The sequence below is a fragment of the Lampetra fluviatilis genome, unplaced genomic scaffold, assembly GCF_964198595.1.
Source record: "Lampetra fluviatilis unplaced genomic scaffold, kcLamFluv1.1 SCAFFOLD_718, whole genome shotgun sequence".
In the NCBI taxonomy this organism is placed as follows: domain Eukaryota; kingdom Metazoa; phylum Chordata; class Hyperoartia; order Petromyzontiformes; family Petromyzontidae; genus Lampetra; species Lampetra fluviatilis.
This window is the reverse complement of record NW_027621099.1, coordinates 5,001-29,127: the sequence shown is the minus strand read 5'-3', so window position 1 is coordinate 29,127 and position 24,127 is coordinate 5,001. Positions and strand designations below refer to the sequence as shown.

Here is a 24,127-nt window from a genome sequence, read left to right as displayed (position 1 = left end):
CACTTCCTGCCCCAGCGTGTCACTTCCTCTTCCTCCGCGTGTCACTTCCTGCCCCGGCGTGTCACTTCCTGTCTCTCTGTGTCCCCCAAGTCACTTCCTGCCCCCCGCGTGTCACTTCCTGCCCCCACGCGTGTCACTTCCTGTCTCTCTGTGTCCCCCCCGCGTCACTTCCTGCCCCCCCGTGTCACTTCCTCTTTCCCCGCGTGTCACTTCCTGCCCCCCACGCGTGTCACTTCCTCTTCCCCCCCCCCCCCCCCACGCGCGTCACTTCCTCTTCCCCACGCGTGTCACTTCCTGCCCCCCCCACGCGTGTCACTTCCTGCCCCCCCCACGCGTGTCACTTCCTCTTCCCCCCCCCCCCCCACGCGTGTCACTTCCTCTTCCCCCCCCCCCCCCCACGCGTGTCACTTCCTCTTCCCCCTGCGTGTCACTTCCTGCCCCCCCCACGCGTGTCACTTCCTGCCCCCCCCACGCGTGTCACTTCCTGCCCTAAGCGCGTCACTTCCTCTCCCCCTGCGTGTCACTTCCTGCTCTTGTGTCCGCGCCGCGTCTCCACTCGCCGCCGCTGGGTGACGGGGTTGCGAGGGTCGCTGATGTGGAAAGCGTCGACGTCGGACGACACGTTGGGGTCGCGCGCACGAGACACCAGCGAGCCCGCGGCCGCGTCCGCAAAGCGCAGACAGTGGCCCATCCTGAGACACAGAGAGACACAGGGAGACACAGGGAGACACAGTGAGACAGAGACAGAGAGAGAGAGACAGAGAGAGACAGAGCGACACCAGCGAGCCCGGCGTGGCGGCATCCGCAAAGCGGAGACAGTGTCCCATCCTGAGACACAGAGTGAGACACAGGGAGACAGAGACAGACAGAGAGACAGTGTCCCATCCTGAGACAGAGAGAGACACAGGGAGACAGTGAGACACAGAGAGACAGAGAGACACAGAGAGAGACACAGAGAGAGACACAGAGAGAGACAGAGCGACACCAGCGAGTCAGCCGCGTCCGCAAAGCGGAGACAGTGTCCCATCCTGAGACAGGCACGGAGACACAGTGAGACAGAGAGACACAGGGGGACAGGGAGACAGAGAGTGAGACACAGGGAGACACAGGGGGACAGAGCGACAGAGAGAGACAGAGAGTGAGACACAGGGGGACAGAGACAGTGAGACACAGGGAGACACAGAGAGACAGAGAGAGACAGTGTCCCACCCTGAGACAGGCGCGGAGACACAGGGAGACACAGGGAGACACAGGGAGACACAGGGACAGAGAGAGACAGAGAGAGACAGAGAGACAGACAGAGACACGGGGGAGACAGATGATGATGATACTACGAAATTTCGATGTAAAGCTTCTTTCGTGACTGCAGCAGGGATTCATCTTCTTGGTTCTTTCGGTAAAGTCGCCATGTAGAAGGGAAATAATAAAATAATAAAAATAAAACATAATAAAATAATAAAAATAAAACAATAAAATAATAAAAATAAAACAATAAAATAATAAAAATAAAACATAATAAAATACAATTCTCACGACGTTTCGGCCACAACGCAAGCAGCCGTCCTCAGGTGGAGACCAGCGTCTGTCATTCAGACGCTGTCTTTCTGAAGATGATACTACTACTACTGATGATGATGATGATGATACTACTGATGATGATGATGATGATACTACTGATGATGATGATGATGACACTACTGATGATGATGATGATACTACTACTACTGATGATGATGATACTACTGATGATGATGATGATGCTACTGATGATGATGATGATGATACTACTACTGATGATGATGATGCTACTGATGATGATGATGATGACACTACTGATGATGATGATGATACTACTACTACTGATGATGATGATGCTACTGATGATGATGATGCTACTGATGATGATGATGATGATACTAATACTGATGATGATGATGATACTACTACTGATGATGATGATGATACTACTACTGATGATGATGATACTACTACTGATGATGATGATACTACTACTGATGATGATGATGATCACTCACCACCCAGAGTCATCGTCTGTCTCCGTTGTCTCCGCTGTCTCCGCCGTGTCTCCGGACAGCAGAGCGGCCGAGAGATTCGAACGGAACTTGGTGAGCAGAGCGAGTGTCTGAGACACACAGAGACACACACAGAGACACACACAGAGACACACACAGAGACACACACAGAGACACACACAGAGACACACAGAGACACACACAGAGACACACACAGAGACACACACAGAGACACACACAGAGACACACACAGTGACACACACAGAGACACACACAGTGACACAGAGACACACAGAGACACACACAGAGACACACACAGAGACACACACAGAGACACACACAGAGACACACAGAGACACACACAGAGACACACACAGAGACACACACAGAGACACACACAGAGACACACACAGAGACACACACAGAGACTCAGAGACACACACAGAGACACACACAGAGACTCACACACACAGAGACACACAGAGACACACAGAGACACACAGAGACTCAGAGACACACACAGAGACACACACAGAGACACACAGAGACACACACAGAGACACACACAGAGACACACAGACACACACAGAGACACACACAGAGACACACACAGAGACACACAGAGACACACACAGAGACACACACAGAGACTCAGAGACACACACAGAGACACACACAGAGACACACACAGAGACACACACAGAGACACACACAGAGACACACACAGAGACACACACAGAGACACACACAGAGACACACACAGAGACACACACAGAGACACACACAGAGACACACAGAGACACACACAGAGACTCAGAGACACACACAGAGACACACACAGAGACACACACAGAGACACACAGAGACACACACAGAGACACACACAGAGACACACAGACACACACAGAGACACACAGAGACACACACAGAGACACACACAGAGACTCAGAGACACACACACAGACACACACAGAGACACACACAGAGACACACACAGAGACACACACAGAGACACGCAGACACACACAGAGACACACACAGAGACACACACAGAGACACACACAGAGACACACAGAGACACACACAGAGACACACACAGAGACACACACAGAGACACACATAGTGACACAGAGACACACAGAGACACACACAGAGACTCACACAGAGACACACACAGTGACACACACAGAGACACACAGACACACACAGAGACACACACAGACACACACAGAGACACACAGAGACACACACAGAGACACACACAGAGACACACAGAGACACACACAGAGACACACACAGAGACACACACAGAGACACACAGACACACACAGAGACACACACAGAGACACACACAGAGACACACACAGTGACACAGAGACACACAGAGACACACACAGAGACACACACAGAGACACACACAGAGACACACACAGTGACACAGAGACACACAGAGACACACACAGAGACACACACAGAGACACACACAGAGACACACACAGAGACACAGACAGTGACACACACAGAGACACACACAGAGACACAGGGTCAGGGGTCAGTCTTCAGGGTCAGTCTTCAGGGTCAGGGGTCAGTCTTCAGGGGTCACCCCTCAGGGGTCACCCCTCAGGGGTCACCCCACAGGGGTCAGGGGTCACCCCACAGGGGTCGTGACCTCACCTGCTCCTCCCTGGCTTTGCCCTTGTGACCTTTGACCCGACGAGTGCCCTCATAGAGAGCACGCTGTTTCAGGAACGTGGCAACGTCACCATCGTCACCATCGTCACCATCATCGCCATCAGTCTACACGACAGACATCAACATCACCACCATCACCATCAACATCACCAACAGTCTACACAACAGACATCAACATCACCACCATCGTCACCATCGTCACCATCATCGCCATCAGTCTACACGACAGACATCAACATCACCACCATCACCATCAACATCACCATCAGTCTACACAACAGACATCAACATCACCACCATCGTCACCATCATCACCATCATCACCATCAGTCTACACGACAGACAACAACATCACCACCATCACCATCAACATCACCAACAGTCTACACGACAGACATCATCATCACCATCGTCACCATCATCACCATCAGTCTACACAACAGACATCAACATCACCACCATCGTCACCATCATCACCATCATCACCATCAGTCTACACGACAGACATCAACATCACCATCATCACCATCAACATCACCACCATCATCACCATCAGTCTACACGACAGACATCAACATCACCATCATCACCATCAACATCACCATCAGTCTACACGACAGACATCAACATCACCACCATCGTCACCATCATCACCATCAACATCACCATCAGTCTACACGACAGACATCAACATCACCATCATCACCATCAACATCACCATCAACATCACCATCAGTCTACACGACAGACAACATCACCACCATCGTCACCATCATCATCACCATCAGTCTACACGACAGACATCATCACCACCATCGTCACCATCATCACCATCAACATCACCATCAGTCTACACGACAGACATCACCACCATCGTCACCATCATCACCATCATCACCATCAGTCTACACGACAGACATCAACATCACCATCGTCACCATCAACATCACCATCAGTCTACACGACAGACATCAACATCACCACCATCGTCACCATCATCACCATCAACATCACCATCAGTCTACACGACAGACATCAACATCACCATCAACATCACCATCAGTCTACACGACAGACAACATCACCACCATCGTCACCATCATCATCACCATCAGTCTACCCGACAGACATCAACATCACCACCATCGTCACCATCATCACCATCATCACCATCAGTCTACACGACAGACATCAACATCACCATCATCACCATCAACATCACCATCAGTCTACACGACAGACATCAACATCACCACCATCGTCACCATCATCACCATCAACATCACCATCAGTCTACACGACAGACATCAACATCACCACCATCGTCACCATCATCACCATCAACATCACCATCAGTCTACACGACAGACAACAACATCACCACCATCGTCACCATCATCACCATCAACATCACCATCAGTCTACACGACAGACATCAACATCACCACCATCGTCACCATCATCGTCACCATCAGTCTACACGACAGACATCAACATCACCATCGTCACCATCATCACCATCAACATCACCATCAGTCTACACGACAGACATCAACATCACCACCATCGTCACCATCATCGTCACCATCAGTCTACACGACAGACATCAACATCACCACCATCGTCACCATCATCACCATCAACATCACCATCAGTCTACACGACAGACATCAACATCACCACCATCGTCACCATCATCACCATCAACATCACCATCAGTCTACACGACAGACATCAACATCATCACCATCGTCACCATCATCACCATCAACATCACCATCAGTCTACACGACAGACATCAACATCACCACCATCGTCACCATCATCACCATCAACATCACCATCAGTCTACACGACAGACATCAACATCACCATCACCATCAACATCACCATCAGTCTACACGACAGGCATCATCATCACCATCGTCACCATCAACATCACCATCAACATCACCATCAGTCTACACGACAGACATCAACATCACCATCATCACCATCATCGTCACCATCATCACCATCAGTCTACACGACAGACATCAACATCACCATCATCGTCACCATCAACATCACCATCAGTCTACACGACAGACAACATCACCACCATCGTCACCATCATCACCATCAACATCACCATCAGTCTACACGACAGACATCAACATCACCATCGTCACCATCATCACCATCAACATCACCATCAGTCTACACGACAGACATCAACATCACCACCATCGTCACCATCATCACCATCAACATCACCATCAGTCTACACGACAGACATCAACATCACCACCATCGTCACCATCGTCACCATCATCATCACCATCAGTCTACACGACAGACATCAACATCACCATCATCACCATCAACATCACCATCAACATCACCATCAGTCTACATGACAGACATCAACATCACCACCATCGTCACCATCAACATCACCATCAACATCACCATCAGTCTACACGACAGACATCAACATCACCATCATCACCATCAACATCACCATCAGTCTACACGACAGACATCATCATCACCACCATCACCAACATCACCATCAGTCTACACGACAGACATCAACATCACCACCATCACCATCAACATCACCATCAGTCTACACGACAGACATCAACATCACCATCATCACCATCAACATCACCAACAGTCTACACGACAGACATCAACATCACCACCATCACCATCAACATCACCATCAGTCTACACGACAGACATCAACATCACCATCATCACCATCAACATCACCAACAGTCTACACGACAGACATCAACATCACCATCATCACCATCAACATCACCAACAGTCTACACGACAGACATCAACATCACCACCATCGTCACCATCATCACCATCAGTCTACACGACAGACATCAACATCACCATCATCACCATCAGTCTACACGACAGACATCAACACCATCGTCACCATCGTCACCATCATCACCATCAGTCTACACGACAAACAACATCACCACCATCATCACCATCATCACCATCATCACCGCACTTGTGGTTGCCAGGGTTACAGTATGTGCGGTTGCCACGACTACCGCTCCTGCGGTTGCCACGGTTACCGTGTGTGCGGTTGCCACGGTTACCATGTGTGTGGTTGCCACGACTACCGCTTCTGCGGTTGCCACGGTCACCGTGTGTGCGGTTGCCACGGTTACCGCGCGTGTGCGAGGTTGGCACGGTTACTGCGCACGCGGTTGCAGTCGCCACGGTTACCGTGCGTATCCTCTTGGTTGCCGTGGTAACGCCGTGTGCTGCCTCCAATCCCCTCTTGAGCTTGTTGGCAACCAACATCCTCAGTTCGTTGCCATGGGCGACTGTTGCCATCATCACCATCAACATCGTCACCATCACCATCGCTAACATCACCAGGGGACACCATCGCTGCTGACGCTGTCCGAATCCTGGGAACATCATCAACATCATCAACATCATCAACATCATCAACATCATCAACATCACATCAACATCATCAACATCAACATCATCAACATCACATCAACATCATCCATCAACAACATCAACACATCATCAACATCAACAACATCACACATCAACATCAACATCATCATCATCAACATCATCATCAACATCAACAACATCAACATCACATCAACACATCAACAACAACATCAACATCATCAACATCAACATCACAACATCATCACATCAACATCAACACATCAACATCATCAACACAACATCAACACATCATCATCAACAACATCATCACTCAACATCAACATCATCAACACATCAACAACATCAACATCAACATCAACATCAACATCATCAACAACATCATCATCAACAACATCAACAACATCAACAACACACATCAACATCATCAACAACATCACACATCAACACACATCAACATCATCAACATCAACATCATCATCAACATCATCATCATCATCAACATCATCATCATCAACATCAACAACATCATCAATCATCATCTATCATCAACATCAACAACATCATCAACATCATCAACATCAACATCACATCACATCAACATCACAACATCCACAACAACATCAAACATCATCAACATCAACACATCAACACATCATCACATCAACAACACATCAAACATCATCAACATCAACATCATCAACAACATCCACATCACAACATCAACATCATCAACATCACAACATCAACATCAACAACATCAAAATCATCATCACATCATCACACATCAACAACATCAACATCATCAACATCACACTCAACATCATCAACATCATCAACATCAACAACATCATCATCAACATCATCAACAACATCAACAATCATCAACACAACCTCAACATCAACAACAACCATCATCATACATCATCAACACACATCAACATCATCACATCATCAACAACATCACACATCATCATCAACATCAACACATCATCACATCATCAACATCATCATCAACATCATCACATCAACAACATCATCAACAATCAACATCATCAACACATCAACATCAACAACATCATCAACAACATCCACAACACATCATCACAACATCATCAAATCAACAACATCATCAACAACATCATCACCATCAACAACAACATCAACAACATCAACATCACAACATCACATCACAACATCAACACATCACATCATCATCAACATCAACATCATCATCATCACAACCAACATCCACAACATCAACATCATCAACATCAACAACATCAACATCATCAACATCAACATCATCAACCAACATCAACATCAACATCATCATCATCAACATCATCCAATCAACATCAACATCATCAACCATCACAACATCATCAACATCATCATCACATCAACAACATCATCAACATCATCAACAACATCATCAATCATCACACATCAACATCAACATCATCAACCATATCATCAACATCATCAACATCATCAACACTCATCAACATCATCCACATCAACTCATCATCATCAACATCATCAACATCATCAACAACATCAACATCATCATCATCAACATCATCAACATCATCATCAACATCATCAACATCATCAACATCATCAACATCATCAACATCAACATCATCAACATCATCAACATCATCAACATCATCAACATCATCAACATCATCATCATCAACATCATCAACATCATCAACATCATCATCAACATCATCATCATCATCATCAACATCATCAACATCATCATCAACATCATCATCATCATCAACATCATCAACATCATCAACATCATCAACATCATCAACATCAACATCATCATCAACATCATCATCATCAACATCATCATCAACATCATCAACATCAACATCATCAACATCAACATCATCAACATCATCAACATCAACATCATCAACATCAACATCATCAACATCATCATCAACATCATCATCATCAACATCATCAACATCAACATCATCAACATCAACATCATCATCAACATCATCAACATCAACATCATCAACATCAACAACATCATCATCAACATCATCATCAACATCAACATCATCATCAACATCAACATCATCATCATCAACATCATCAACATCAACATCATCATCAACATCAACATCATCATCAACATCATCAACATCATCAACATCATCATCAACATCATCAACATCAACATCATCAACATCAACATCATCAACATCATCAACATCAACATCATCAACATCATCAACATCATCAACATCATCAACATCATCATCATCAACATCATCATCATCATCAACATCATCAACATCATCAACATCATCAACATCATCAACATCATCATCATCAACATCATCAACATCATCAACATCATCAACATCAACATCATCAACATCATCAACATCATCAACATCATCAACATCATCAACATCATCATCATCAACATCATCAACATCATCAACATCATCAACATCATCAACATCATCAACATCATCAACATCATCAACATCATCAACATCATCAACATCATCATCATCATCATCAACATCATCAACATCATCAACATCATCAACATCATCAACATCATCAACATCATCAACATCATCATCAACATCATCAACATCATCAACATCATCATCATCAACATCATCAACATCATCATCATCATTACCACCATCAACATCATCAACATCAACATCATCATTATCATTACCACCATCATTATCATCATCAACATCATCATTATCATCAACATCATTATCATCAACATCATTATAATTACCATCACCATCATCACCACCATCACCATCACCACCACCACCATCACCACCATCACCATCATCACCATCACCGTGTCCCTCACCGAGTGTGACGGAGCTGTCTTGGTCTCCGTAGGCTCCTTCCTGCAACACAGAGACACACACAGAGACACACACAGAGACACAGAGACACACACAGAGACACACACAGAGACACACACAGAGACACACACAGTGACACACACACAGACACACACAGTGACACACACAGAGACACACACAGAGACACACACAGAGACACACACAGAGACACACACAGTGACACACACAGTGACACACACACAGACACACACAGAGACACACACAGAGACACACACAGAGACACACACAGTGACACACACACAGACACACACAGAGACACACACAGAGACACACACAGAGACACACACAGAGACACACACAGTGACACACACAGAGACACACACAGAGACACAGAGACACACACACACACAGAGACACACACAGAGACACACACAGAGACACACACAGAGACACACACAGAGACTCACACAGAGACACACACAGAGACACACACAGAGACACACACAGAGACACAGAGACACACACACAGAGACACACACAGAGACTCACACAGAGACACACACAGAGACACAGAAACACACACACAGACACAGAGACACACACAGAGACACACACACACACACAGAGACACACACAGAGACACACACAGAGACACAGAGACACACACAGAGACACACACAGAAACACACACAGAGACACAGAGACACACACAGTGACACAGAGACACACACAGAGACACACACAGAGACACACACAGAGACACAGAGACACACACAGAGACACACACAGAGACACACACAGAGACACACACAGAGACACACACAGAGACACAGAGACACACACAGAGACACACACAGAGACACAGAGACACACACAGACACACACAGAGACACAGAGACACACACAGAGACACAGAGACACACACAGAGACACAGAGACACACACAGAGACACACAGAGACACACACACAGACACACACAGAGATTCACACAGAGACACACACAGAGACACAGAAACACACACACAGACACAGAGACACACACAGAGACACACACACACAGACACACACACACACACACACAGAGACACACACAGAGACACAGAGACACACACAGAGACACACACAGAAACACACACAGAGACACAGAGACACACACAGTGACACAGAGACACACACAGAGACACACACAGAGACACAGAGACACACAGAGACACACACAGAGACACACACAGAGACACACACAGAGACACACACAGAGACACACACAGAGACACACACAGACACAGACAGAGACACACACAGAGACACACACAGAGACACACAAAGAGTTACACACAGAGACACAGAGACACACACAGACACACACACACAGAGACACACACAGAGACACACACAGAGACACACACAGTGACACACACAGAGACACACACAGAGACACACACAGAGACTCACACAGAGACACACACAGAGACACACACAGTGACACACACAGAGACACACACAGAGACACACAAAAAGACACACACAGAGACACAGAGACACACACAGAGACACACACAGAGACACACACAGAGACACACACACAGAGACACACACAGAGATTCACACAGAGACACACAGACACACACACAGAGACACACACAGAGACACACACAGAGACACACACACAGAGACACACACACAGAGACACACACACAGAGACACACACACAGAGACACACACACAGAGACACACACACAGAGACACACACAGAGACACACACAGAGACACACACAGAGACACACACAGAGACACACAGAGACACACACAGACACAGACAGAGACACACACAGAGACACAGACAGAGACACACAGAGAGACACACACAGAGACACACACAGAGACGCACACAGACACGCACACAGACACGCACAGAGACACACACAGAGACACACACAGAGACACACACACAGACACACACAGAGACACACAGAGACACACACAGAGACACACACAGAGACACACAGAGACACACACAGAGACACACACAGAGACACACACAGAGACACACACAGACACACACAGACACACACAGTGACACACACAGAGACACACACAGTGACACACACAGTGACACACACAGAGACACACACAGTGACACACACACAGACACACACAGTGACACACACAGTGACACACACAGTGACACACACAGAGACACACACAGTGACACACACAGTGACACACACAGTGACACACACACACACAGTGACACACACAGTGACACACTCACACAGTGACACACACACACAGTGACACACACACACAGAGACACACACAGTGACACACACACAGACACACACAGTGACACACACAGTGACACACACAGTGACACACACAGAGACACACACAGTGACACACACAGTGACACACACAGTGACACACACACACAGTGACACACACAGTGACACACTCACACAGTGACACACACACACAGTGACACACACACACAGTGACACACACAGTGACACACACAGTGACACACACAGTGACACACACAGTGACACACAGTGACACACACAGTGACACACACACACAGTGACACACACAGTGACACACACAGTGACACACACAGTGACACACACACACACAGTGACACACACACACAGTGACACACACACACCCCTACACACACACACACTGACACACACAGACACAGTGACACACACAGTGACACACACACACAGTGACACACACACACAGTGACACACACTGACACAGAGTGACACACACAGAGTGACTGACTGAGTGAGTGACACACACAGTGACACACACAGTGACACACACAGTGACACACACAGTGACACACACACACACAGTGACACACACAGTGACACACACAGTGACACACTCACACAGTGACACACAGTGACACACACAGTGACACACACAGTGACACACACACACACAGTGACACACACACACAGTGACACACACACACCCCTACACACACACACACTGACACACACAGACACAGTGACACACACAGTGACACACACACACAGTGACACACACACACAGTGACACACACTGACACAGAGTGACACACACAGAGTGACTGACTGAGTGAGTGACACACACAGTGACACACACAGTGACACACACAGTGACACACACAGTGACACACACACACACAGTGACACACACAGTGACACACACACACAGTGACACACACAGTGACACACTCACACAGAGACACACACAGTGACACACACAGTGACACACACAGTGACACACACACACACAGTGACACACACAGTGACACACACAGTGACACACTCACACAGTGACACACACACACAGTGACACACTCACACAGTGACACACACAGTGACACACACAGTGACACACACAGTGACACACACACACACAGTGACACACACAGTGACACACACAGTGACACACTCACAGTGACACACAGTGACACACACAGTGACACACAGTGACACACACACACACAGTGACACACACACACAGTGACACACACACACCCCTACACACACACCCCTACACACACACACACTGACACACACAGACACAGTGACACACACAGTGACACACACACACAGTGACACACACACACAGTGACACACACTGACACAGAGTGACACACACAGAGTGACTGACTGAGTGAGTGACACACACAGTGACACACACAGTGACACACACAGTGACACACACACACACAGTGACACACACAGTGACACACACACACAGTGACACACACAGTGACACACTCACACAGTGACACACAGTGACACACACAGTGACACACACAGTGACACACACACACACAGTGACACACACACACAGTGACACACACACACAGTGACACACACACACCCCTACACACACACACACACACTGACACACACAGACACAGTGACACACACAGTGACACACACACACAGTGACACACACAGTGACACACACTGACACAGAGTGACACACAGAGTGACTGACTGAGTGAGTGACACACTGAGTGACTGACTGAGTGAGAACGAGTCGCGCGTCGTGCTTCAGCAGCTCGTGGCAGTGACACACACAGTGACACACACAGTGACACACACAGTGACACAGAGTGACACACACAGTGACACACACAGTGACACACACAGTGACACAGAGTGACACACACAGTGACACACACAGTGACACACACAGTGACACACACAGTGACACACACAGTGACACACACACAGTGACACACACACTGAGTGTGTGATTGACTGAGTGACTGAGTGAGCTGGTGACTGAGTGAGTGACTGAGTGACTGAGTGACTGACTGAGTGACTGACTGAGTGACTGACTGAGTGACTGACTGAGTGACTGACTGAATGAGTGAGTAGGTGAGTAGGTGAGTGAGTGACTGAGTGAGTGACTGAGTGAGTGACTGAGTGAGTGAGTGGTGTGTGAGTGAGTGACTGAGTGAGTGACTGAGTGAGTGACTGAGTGACTGACTGAGTGACTGACTGAGTGACTGACTGAGTGACTGACTGAGTGAGTGAGTGGTGTGTGAGTGAGTGACTGAGTGAGTGACTGAGTGAGTGACTGAGTGAGTGACTGAGTGACTGACTGAGTGACTGACTGAGTGACTGACTGAGTGACTGACTGAGTGACTGACTGAGTGAGTGAGTGGTGTGTGAGTGAGTGACTGAGTGAGTGACTGAGTGAGTGACTGAGTGACTGACTGAGTGAGTGACTGAGTGAGTGACTGAGTGAGTGACTGAGTGACTGACTGAGTGACTGACTGAGTGACTGACTGAGTGAGTGAGTGGTGTGTGAGTGAGTGACTGAGTGAGTGACTGAGTGAGTGACTGAGTGAGTGACTGAGTGACTGACTGAGTGACTGACTGAGTGACTGACTGAGTGACTGACTGAGTGACTGAGTGACTGAGTGAGTGACTGAGTGAGTGACTGAGTGAGTGACTGAGTGACTGACTGAGTGAGTGACTGAGTGAGTGACTGAGTGACTGACTGAGTGACTGACTGACTGACTGAATGAGTGAGTAGGTGAGTGACTGACTGAGTGACTGACTGAGTGACTGACTGAGTGAGTGAGTGGTGTGTGAGTGAGTGACTGAGTGAGTGACTGAGTGAGTGACTGAGTGAGTGACTGACTGAGTGACTGACTGAGTGACTGACTGAGTGACTGACTGAGTGAGTGACTGAGTGAGTGAGTGGTGTGTGAGTGGGTGTGTGAGTGAGTGACTGAGTGAGTGACTGAGTGAGTGACTGAGTGAGTGACTGAGTGAGTGACTGAGTGACTGACTGAGTGACTGACTGAGTGAGTGAGTGGTGTGTGAGTGAGTGACTGAGTGAGTGACTGAGTGAGTGACTGAGTGAGTGACTGAGTGACTGACTGAGTGACTGACTGAGTGAGAACGAGTCGCGCGTCGTGCTTCAGCAGCTCGTGGCTGCTCTTGCCACGACCTCGCAGCGTCTACCACGGGAGGGGTGACAACAGCAGACACCGTTACCATGGTGACAACAGCAGACACCGTTACCATGGTGACAACAGCAGACACCGTTACCATGGTGACAACAGCAGACACCGTTACCATGGTGACAACAGCAGACACCGTTACCATGGTGACAACAGCAGACACCGTTACCATGGTGACAACAGCAGACACCGTTACCATGGTGACAACAGCAGACACCGTTACCATGGTGACAACAGCAGACACCGTTACCATGGTGATGACAGACACTGTTGCTATGGTGACAACAGCCACTGTTGCTAAGGTGACAACAGCCACTGTTGCTAAGGTGACAACAGACACTGTTGCTAAGGTGACAACAGACACTGTTGCTAAGGTGACAACAGACACTGTTGCTAAGGTGACAACAGACACTGTTGCTAAGGTGACAACAGCCACTGTTGCTAAGGTGACAACAGACACTGTTGCTAAGGTGACGACAGCCACTGTTGCTATGGTGACAACAGACACTGTTGCTATGATGACAGACTTGCTATAGTGACGACAGACACTGTTGCTATGGTGACAACAGACACTGTTGCTATGGTGACAACAGACACTGTTGCCATGGTGACAGCAGCAGTTTGCGTGGCCGCGGTTGCCGTGGTGGCGGTTGCCGTGGCCACGGTTGCCGTGGCGACCCCTCACCTGGCTCACCCGGAGCGCCTCCTCCTCCTCCTCCTCAGCCTCCTCCCCAAACGAGAGGAGGTTGAAGTTCCTGGGGGGGTCACGCAAAGGTCACGCAGAGGTCATGCAGAGGTCATGCAGAGGTCACGCAGAGGTGACGCAGGGGTCACGCAAAGGTCACGCAAAGGTCATGTAGGGGTCACGCAGGGGTCACTCAGGGGTCACGTAGCGGTCATGCAGGGGACACAGAGGTCGTGGGGTCACACAGGGGTCAAGGGGTCACGCAGAGGTCACAATCACAAGTGGGGTGGGAAGCTAAGGTAGTGGTGGTGGTGGTGGTTGTGGTGGTGGTGGTTGTGGTGGTGGTGGTAGTGGTGGTTGTGGTTGTGGTGGTGGTGGTTGTGGTGGTGGTGGTTGTGGTGGTTGTGGTTGTGGTGGTTGTGGTTGTGGTGGTAGTGGTGGTTGTGGTTGTGGTGGTGGTGGTTGTGGTGGTGGTTGTGGTGGTGGTGGTTGTGGTTGTGGTGGTGGTGGTTGTGGTGGTGGTGGTAGTGGTGGTTGTGGTTGTGGTGGTTGTGGTGGTGGTAGTGGTGGTTGTGGTTGTGGTGGTGGTGGTGGTGGTAGTGGTGGTGGTGGTTGTGGTGGTGGTGGTTGTGGTGGTAGTGGTGGTGGTTAGTGTGCTAGTTAGTGTACTAGTTAGTGTACTAGTTAGTATACTAGTTAGTGTACTAGTTAGTGTGCTAGTTAGTGTACTAGTTAGTGTACTAGTTAGTGTACTAGTTAGTGTACTAGTTAGTATACTAGTTAGTGTACTAGTTAGTGTACTAGTTAGTATACTAGTTAGTGTACTAGTTAGTGTGCTAGTTAGTGTACTAGTTAGTGTGCTAGTTAGTGTACTAGTTAGTGTGCTAGTTAGTGTGCTAGTTAGTGTACTAGTTAGTGTACTAGTTAGTGTGCTAGTTAGTGTGCTAGTTAGTGTGCTAGTTAGTGTACCAGTTAGTGTGCTAGTTAGTGTGCTAGTTAGTGTGCTAGTTAGTGTGCTAGTTAGTGTACTAGTTAGTGTGCTAGTTAGTGTGCTAGTTAGTGTGCTAGTTAGTGTACTAGTTAGTGTGCTAGTTAGTGTGCTAGTTAGTATGCTAGTTAGTGTACTAGTTAGTGTGCTAGTTAGTGTGCTAGTTAGTGTGCTAGTTAGTGTGCTAGTTAGTGTGCTAGTTAGTGTACTAGTTAGTGTGCTAGTTAGTGTGCTAGTTAGTGTACTAGTTAGTGTACTAGTTAGTGTGCTAGTTAGTGTACTAGTTAGTGTACTAGTTAGTGTGCTAGTTAGTGTGCTAGTTAGTGTACTAGTTAGTGTACTAGTGTACTAGTTAGTGTACTAGTTAGTGTGCTAGTTAGTGTGCTAGTTAGTGTACTAGTTAGTGTACTAGTTAGTGTACTAGTTAGTGTGCTAGTTAGTGTACTAGTGTACTAGTTAGTGTACTAGTTAGTGTGCTAGTTAGTGTGCTAGTTAGTGTGCTAGTTAGTGTGCTAGTTAGTGTACTAGTTAGTGTGCTAGTTAGTGTACTAGTTAGTGTACTAGTGTGCTAGTTAGTGTGCTAGTTAGTGTACTAGTTAGTGTGCTAGTTAGTGTGCTAGTTAGTGTGCTAGTTAGTGTGCTAGTTAGTGTGCTAGTTAGTGTACTAGTTAGTGTACTAGTTAGTGTGCTAGTTAGTGTGCTAGTTAGTGTGCTAGTTAGTGTGCTAGTTAGTGTGCTAGTGTACTAGTTAGTGTACTAGTTAGTGTACTAGTTAGTGTGCTAGTTAGTGTGCTAGTTAGTGTGCTAGTTAGTGTGCTAGTGTACTAGTTAGTGTACTAGTTAGTGTACTAGTTAGTGTACTAGCTAGTGTGCTAGTTAGTGTGCTAGTGTACTAGTTAGTGTACTAGTTAGTGTGCTAGTTAGTGTGCTAGTTAGTGTGCTAGTTAGTGTGCTAGTTAGTGTGCTAGTGTACTAGTTAGTGTACTAGTTAGTGTGCTAGTTAGTGTACTAGCTAGTGTGCTAGTTAGTGTGCTAGTTAGTGTGCTAGTTAGTGTACTAGTTAGTGTGCTAGTTAGTGTACTAGTTAGTGTACTAGTTAGTGTGCTAGTTAGTGTGCTAGTTAGTGTGCTAGTTAGTGTGCTAGTTAGTGTACTAGTTAGTGTACTAGTTAGTGTACTAGTTAGTGTACTAGTTAGTGTGCTAGTTAGTGTACTAGTTAGTGTGCTAGTTAGTGTACTAGTTAGTGTACTAGTTAGTGTACTAGTTAGTGTGCTAGTTAGTGTACTAGTTAGTGTGCTAGTTAGTGTACTAGTTAGTGTACTAGTTAGTGTACTAGTTAGTGTGCTAGTTAGTGTGCTAGTTAGTGTGCTAGTTAGTGTGCTAGTTAGTGTACTAGTTAGTGTACTAGTTAGTGTACTAGTTAGTGTGCTAGTTAGTGTACTAGTTAGTGTACTAGTTAGTGTACTAGTTAGTGTGCTAGTTAGTGTGCTAGTTAGTGTACTAGTTAGTGTACTAGTTAGTGTACTAGTTAGTGTGCTAGTTAGTGTACTAGTTAGTGTACTAGTTAGTGTGCTAGTTAGTGTGCTAGTTAGTGTACTAGTTAGTGTACTAGTTAGTGTACTAGTTAGTGTACTAGTTAGTGTGCTAGTTAGTGTACTAGTTAGTGTGCTAGTTAGTGTGCTAGTTAGTGTACTAGTTAGTGTACTAGTGTACTAGTTAGTGTGCTAGTTAGTGTGCTAGTTAGTGTACTAGTTAGTGTACTAGTGTGCTAGTTAGTGTACTAGTTAGTGTGCTAGTTAGTGTGCTAGTTAGTGTACTAGTTAGTGTGCTAGTTAGTGTACTAGTTAGTGTACAAGTTAGTGTGCTAGTTAGTGTTGCTAGTTAGTGTGCTAGTTAGTGTGCTAGTTAGTGTGCTAGTGTACTAGTTAGTGTACTAGTTAGTGTGCTAGTTAGTGTGCTAGTTAGTGTGCTAGTTAGTGTGCTAGTTAGTGTGCTAGTTAGTGTGCTAGTTGGTGTGCTAGTTGGTGTGCTAGTTAGTGTACTAGTTAGTGTACTAGTTAGTGTACTAGTTAGTGTACTAGTTAGTGTGCTAGTTAGTGTACTAGTTAGTGTGCTAGTTAGTGTGCTAGTTAGTGTGCTAGTTAGTGTGCTAGCTAGTGTGCTAGTTAGTGTGCTAGTTAGTGTACTAGTTAGTGTACTAGTTAGTGTGCTAGTTAGTGTACTAGTTAGTGTGCTAGTTAGTGTACTAGTTAGTGTACTAGTTAGTGTACTAGTTAGTGTACTAGTTAGTGTACTAGTTAGTGTACTAGTTAGTGTGCTAGTTAGTGTACTAGTTAGTGTGCTAGTTAGTGTACTAGTTAGTGTGCTAGTTAGTGTGCTAGTTAGTGTGCTAGTTAGTGTGCTAGTTAGTGTGCTAGTTAGTGTGCTAGTTGGTGTGCTAGTTGGTGTGCTAGTTGGTGTGCTAGTTAGTGTACTAGTTAGTGTACTAGTTAGTGTACTAGTTAGTGTACTAGTTAGTGTGCTAGTTAGTGTACTAGTTAGTGTGCTAGTTAGTGTGCTAGTTAGTGTGCTAGTTAGTGTGCTAGCTAGTGTGCTAGTTAGTGTGCTAGTTAGTGTACTAGTTAGTGTACTAGTTAGTGTGCTAGTTAGTGTACTAGTTAGTGTGCTAGTTAGTGTACTAGTTAGTGTACTAGTTAGTGTACTAGTTAGTGTACTAGTTAGTGTACTAGTTAGTGTACTAGTTAGTGTGCTAGTTAGTGTACTAGTTAGTGTGCTAGTTAGTGTACTAGTTAGTGTACTAGTTAGTGTACTAGTTAGTGTACTAGTTAGTGTACTAGTTAGTGTACTAGTTAGTGTACTAGTTAGTGTACTAGTTAGTGTGCTAGTTAGTGTACTAGTGTACTAGTTAGTGTGCTAGTTAGTGTACTAGTTAGTGTGCTAGTTAGTGTGCTAGTTAGTGTGCTAGTTAGTGTACTAGTTAGTGTGCTAGTTAGTGTGCTAGTTAGTGTACTAGTTAGTGTACTAGTTAGTGTGCTAGTTAGTGTACTAGTTAGTGTACTAGTTAGTGTGCTAGTTAGTGTGCTAGTTAGTGTACTAGTTAGTGTACTAGTGTACTAGTTAGTGTACTAGTTAGTGTGCTAGTTAGTGTGCTAGTTAGTGTACTAGTTAGTGTACTAGTTAGTGTACTAGTTAGTGTGCTAGTTAGTGTACTAGTGTACTAGTTAGTGTACTAGTTAGTGTGCTAGTTAGTGTGCTAGTTAGTGTGCTAGTTAGTGTGCTAGTTAGTGTACTAGTTAGTGTGCTAGTTAGTGTACTAGTTAGTGTACTAGTGTGCTAGTTAGTGTGCTAGTTAGTGTACTAGTTAGTGTGCTAGTTAGTGTGCTAGTTAGTGTGCTAGTTAGTGTGCTAGTTAGTGTGCTAGTTAGTGTACTAGTTAGTGTACTAGTTAGTGTGCTAGTTAGTGTGCTAGTTAGTGTGCTAGTTAGTGTGCTAGTTAGTGTGCTAGTGTACTAGTTAGTGTACTAGTTAGTGTACTAGTTAGTGTGCTAGTTAGTGTGCTAGTTAGTGTGCTAGTTAGTGTGCTAGTGTACTAGTTAGTGTACTAGTTAGTGTACTAGTTAGTGTACTAGCTAGTGTGCTAGTTAGTGTGCTAGTGTACTAGTTAGTGTACTAGTTAGTGTGCTAGTTAGTGTGCTAGTTAGTGTGCTAGTTAGTGTGCTAGTTAGTGTGCTAGTGTACTAGTTAGTGTACTAGTTAGTGTGCTAGTTAGTGTACTAGCTAGTGTGCTAGTTAGTGTGCTAGTTAGTGTGCTAGTTAGTGTACTAGTTAGTGTGCTAGTTAGTGTACTAGTTAGTGTACTAGTTAGTGTGCTAGTTAGTGTGCTAGTTAGTGTGCTAGTTAGTGTGCTAGTTAGTGTACTAGTTAGTGTACTAGTTAGTGTACTAGTTAGTGTACTAGTTAGTGTGCTAGTTAGTGTACTAGTTAGTGTGCTAGTTAGTGTACTAGTTAGTGTACTAGTTAGTGTACTAGTTAGTGTGCTAGTTAGTGTACTAGTTAGTGTGCTAGTTAGTGTACTAGTTAGTGTACTAGTTAGTGTACTAGTTAGTGTGCTAGTTAGTGTGCTAGTTAGTGTGCTAGTTAGTGTGCTAGTTAGTGTACTAGTTAGTGTACTAGTTAGTGTACTAGTTAGTGTGCTAGTTAGTGTACTAGTTAGTGTACTAGTTAGTGTACTAGTTAGTGTGCTAGTTAGTGTGCTAGTTAGTGTACTAGTTAGTGTACTAGTTAGTGTACTAGTTAGTGTGCTAGTTAGTGTACTAGTTAGTGTACTAGTTAGTGTGCTAGTTAGTGTGCTAGTTAGTGTACTAGTTAGTGTACTAGTTAGTGTACTAGTTAGTGTACTAGTTAGTGTGCTAGTTAGTGTACTAGTTAGTGTGCTAGTTAGTGTGCTAGTTAGTGTACTAGTTAGTGTACTAGTGTACTAGTTAGTGTGCTAGTTAGTGTGCTAGTTAGTGTACTAGTTAGTGTACTAGTGTGCTAGTTAGTGTACTAGTTAGTGTGCTAGTTAGTGTGCTAGTTAGTGTACTAGTTAGTGTGCTAGTTAGTGTACTAGTTAGTGTACAAGTTAGTGTGCTAGTTAGTGTTGCTAGTTAGTGTGCTAGTTAGTGTGCTAGTTAGTGTGCTAGTGTACTAGTTAGTGTACTAGTTAGTGTGCTAGTTAGTGTGCTAGTTAGTGTGCTAGTTAGTGTGCTAGTTAGTGTGCTAGTTAGTGTGCTAGTTGGTGTGCTAGTTGGTGTGCTAGTTGGTGTGCTAGTTAGTGTACTAGTTAGTGTACTAGTTAGTGTACTAGTTAGTGTACTAGTTAGTGTGCTAGTTAGTGTACTAGTTAGTGTGCTAGTTAGTGTGCTAGTTAGTGTGCTAGTTAGTGTGCTAGCTAGTGTGCTAGTTAGTGTGCTAGTTAGTGTACTAGTTAGTGTACTAGTTAGTGTGCTAGTTAGTGTACTAGTTAGTGTGCTAGTTAGTGTACTAGTTAGTGTACTAGTTAGTGTACTAGTTAGTGTACTAGTTAGTGTACTAGTTAGTGTACTAGTTAGTGTGCTAGTTAGTGTACTAGTTAGTGTGCTAGTTAGTGTACTAGTTAGTGTACTAGTTAGTGTACTAGTTAGTGTACTAGTTAGTGTACTAGTTAGTGTACTAGTTAGTGTACTAGTTAGTGTACTAGTTAGTGTGCTAGTTAGTGTACTAGTGTACTAGTTAGTGTGCTAGTTAGTGTACTAGTTAGTGTACTAGTTAGTGTGCTAGTTAGTGTACTAGTGTGCTAGTTAGTGTGCTAGTTAGTGTACTAGTTAGTGTGCTAGTTAGTGTACTAGTTAGTGTGCTAGTTAGTGTGCTAGTTAGTGTGCTAGTTAGTGTGCTAGTTAGTGTGCTAGTTAGTGTGCTAGTTAGTGTGCTAGTTAGTGTGCTAGTTAGTGTGCTAGTTAGTGTACTAGTTAGTGTGCTAGTTAGTGTACTAGTGTACTAGTTAGTGTACTAGTTAGTGTACTAGTTAGTGTGCTAGTTAGTGTGCTAGTTAGTGTGCTAGTTAGTGTGCTAGTTAGTGTACTAGTTAGTGTACTAGTTAGTGTACTAGTTAGTGTGCTAGTTAGTGTGCTAGTTAGTGTGCTAGTTAGTGTACTAGTTAGTGTGCTAGTTAGTGTACTAGTTAGTGTACTAGTTAGTGTACTAGTTAGTGTACTAGTTAGTGTGCTAGTTAGTGTACTAGTTAGTGTGCTAGTTAGTGTACTAGTTAGTGTACTAGTTAGTGTACTAGTTAGTGTGCTAGTTAGTGTACTAGTTAGTGTACTAGTTAGTGTACTAGTTAGTGTACTAGTTAGTGTACTAGTGTGCTAGTTAGTGTGCTAGTTAGTGTACTAGTTAGTGTACTAGTTAGTGTGCTAGTTAGTGTGCTAGTTAGTGTACTAGTTAGTGTACTAGTTAGTGTACTAGTTAGTGTGCTAGTTAGTGTACTAGTTAGTGTACTAGTTAGTGTACTAGTTAGTGTGCTAGTTAGTGTACTAGTTAGTGTACTAGTTAGTGTACTAGTTAGTGTACTAGTTAGTGTACTAGTGTGCTAGTTAGTGTGCTAGTTAGTGTACTAGTTAGTGTGCTAGTTAGTGTGCTAGTTAGTGTGCTAGTTAGTGTACTAGTTAGTGTACTAGTTAGTGTACTAGTTAGTGTGCTAGTTAGTGTACTAGTTAGTGTGCTAGTTAGTGTACTAGTTAGTGTACTAGTTAGTGTGCTAGTTAGTGTGGTAGTTAGTGTACTAGTTAGTGTACTAGTTAGTGTGCTAGTTAGTGTGCTAGTTAGTGTACTAGTTAGTGTACTAGTGTACTAGTTAGTGTGCTAGTTAGTGTACTAGTTAGTGTACTAGTTAGTGTACTAGTTAGTGTACTAGTGTACTAGTTAGTGTACTAGTTAGTGTACTAGTTAGTGTACTAGTTAGTGTACTAGTTAGTGTACTAGTTAGTGTACTAGTTAGTGTACTAGTTAGTGTACTAGTTAGTGTACTAGTTAGTGTGCTAGTTAGTGTGCTAGTTAGTGTACTAGTTAGTGTGCTAGTTAGTGTACTAGTTAGTGTGCTAGTTAGTGTACTAGTTAGTGTACTAGTGTACTAGTTAGTGTACTAGTTAGTGTACTAGTTAGTGTACTAGTTAGTGTACTAGTGTACTAGTTAGTGTACTAGTTAGTGTACTAGTTAGTGTGCTAGTTAGTGGTGTAGTGCTACTTGGTGGCTCTGGAGGTGACGTCTCTGCAGGGCTCCATCTCCGCAGGGAGCGTCACCACGGAGCGCGGAGCGATGTCGTCAAACGCGTTACACAGCACCTACATCAACAACATCAACAACATCAACAACATCAACAACACCTACACAACATCAACAACAT

General features: G+C 45.1%; 1 pseudogene across 1 annotated transcript; it reads right to left on the bottom strand.

The window, feature by feature from the left end:
- Positions 1 to 453: 453 nt before the first annotated feature.
- On the bottom strand, positions 454 to 24,065 carry LOC144954760 (spliceosome-associated protein CWC27 homolog; annotated as a pseudogene). Its single transcript, XR_013641345.1, has 8 exons — positions 23,968 to 24,065; positions 16,220 to 16,289; positions 15,464 to 15,531; positions 10,051 to 10,090; positions 6,969 to 7,156; positions 3,708 to 3,830; positions 2,037 to 2,143; positions 454 to 692 (listed from the first exon to the last, which is right to left on the bottom strand). The product of XR_013641345.1 is annotated as a spliceosome-associated protein CWC27 homolog (transcript).
- Between the last annotated feature and the right edge of the window lie 62 nt (positions 24,066 to 24,127).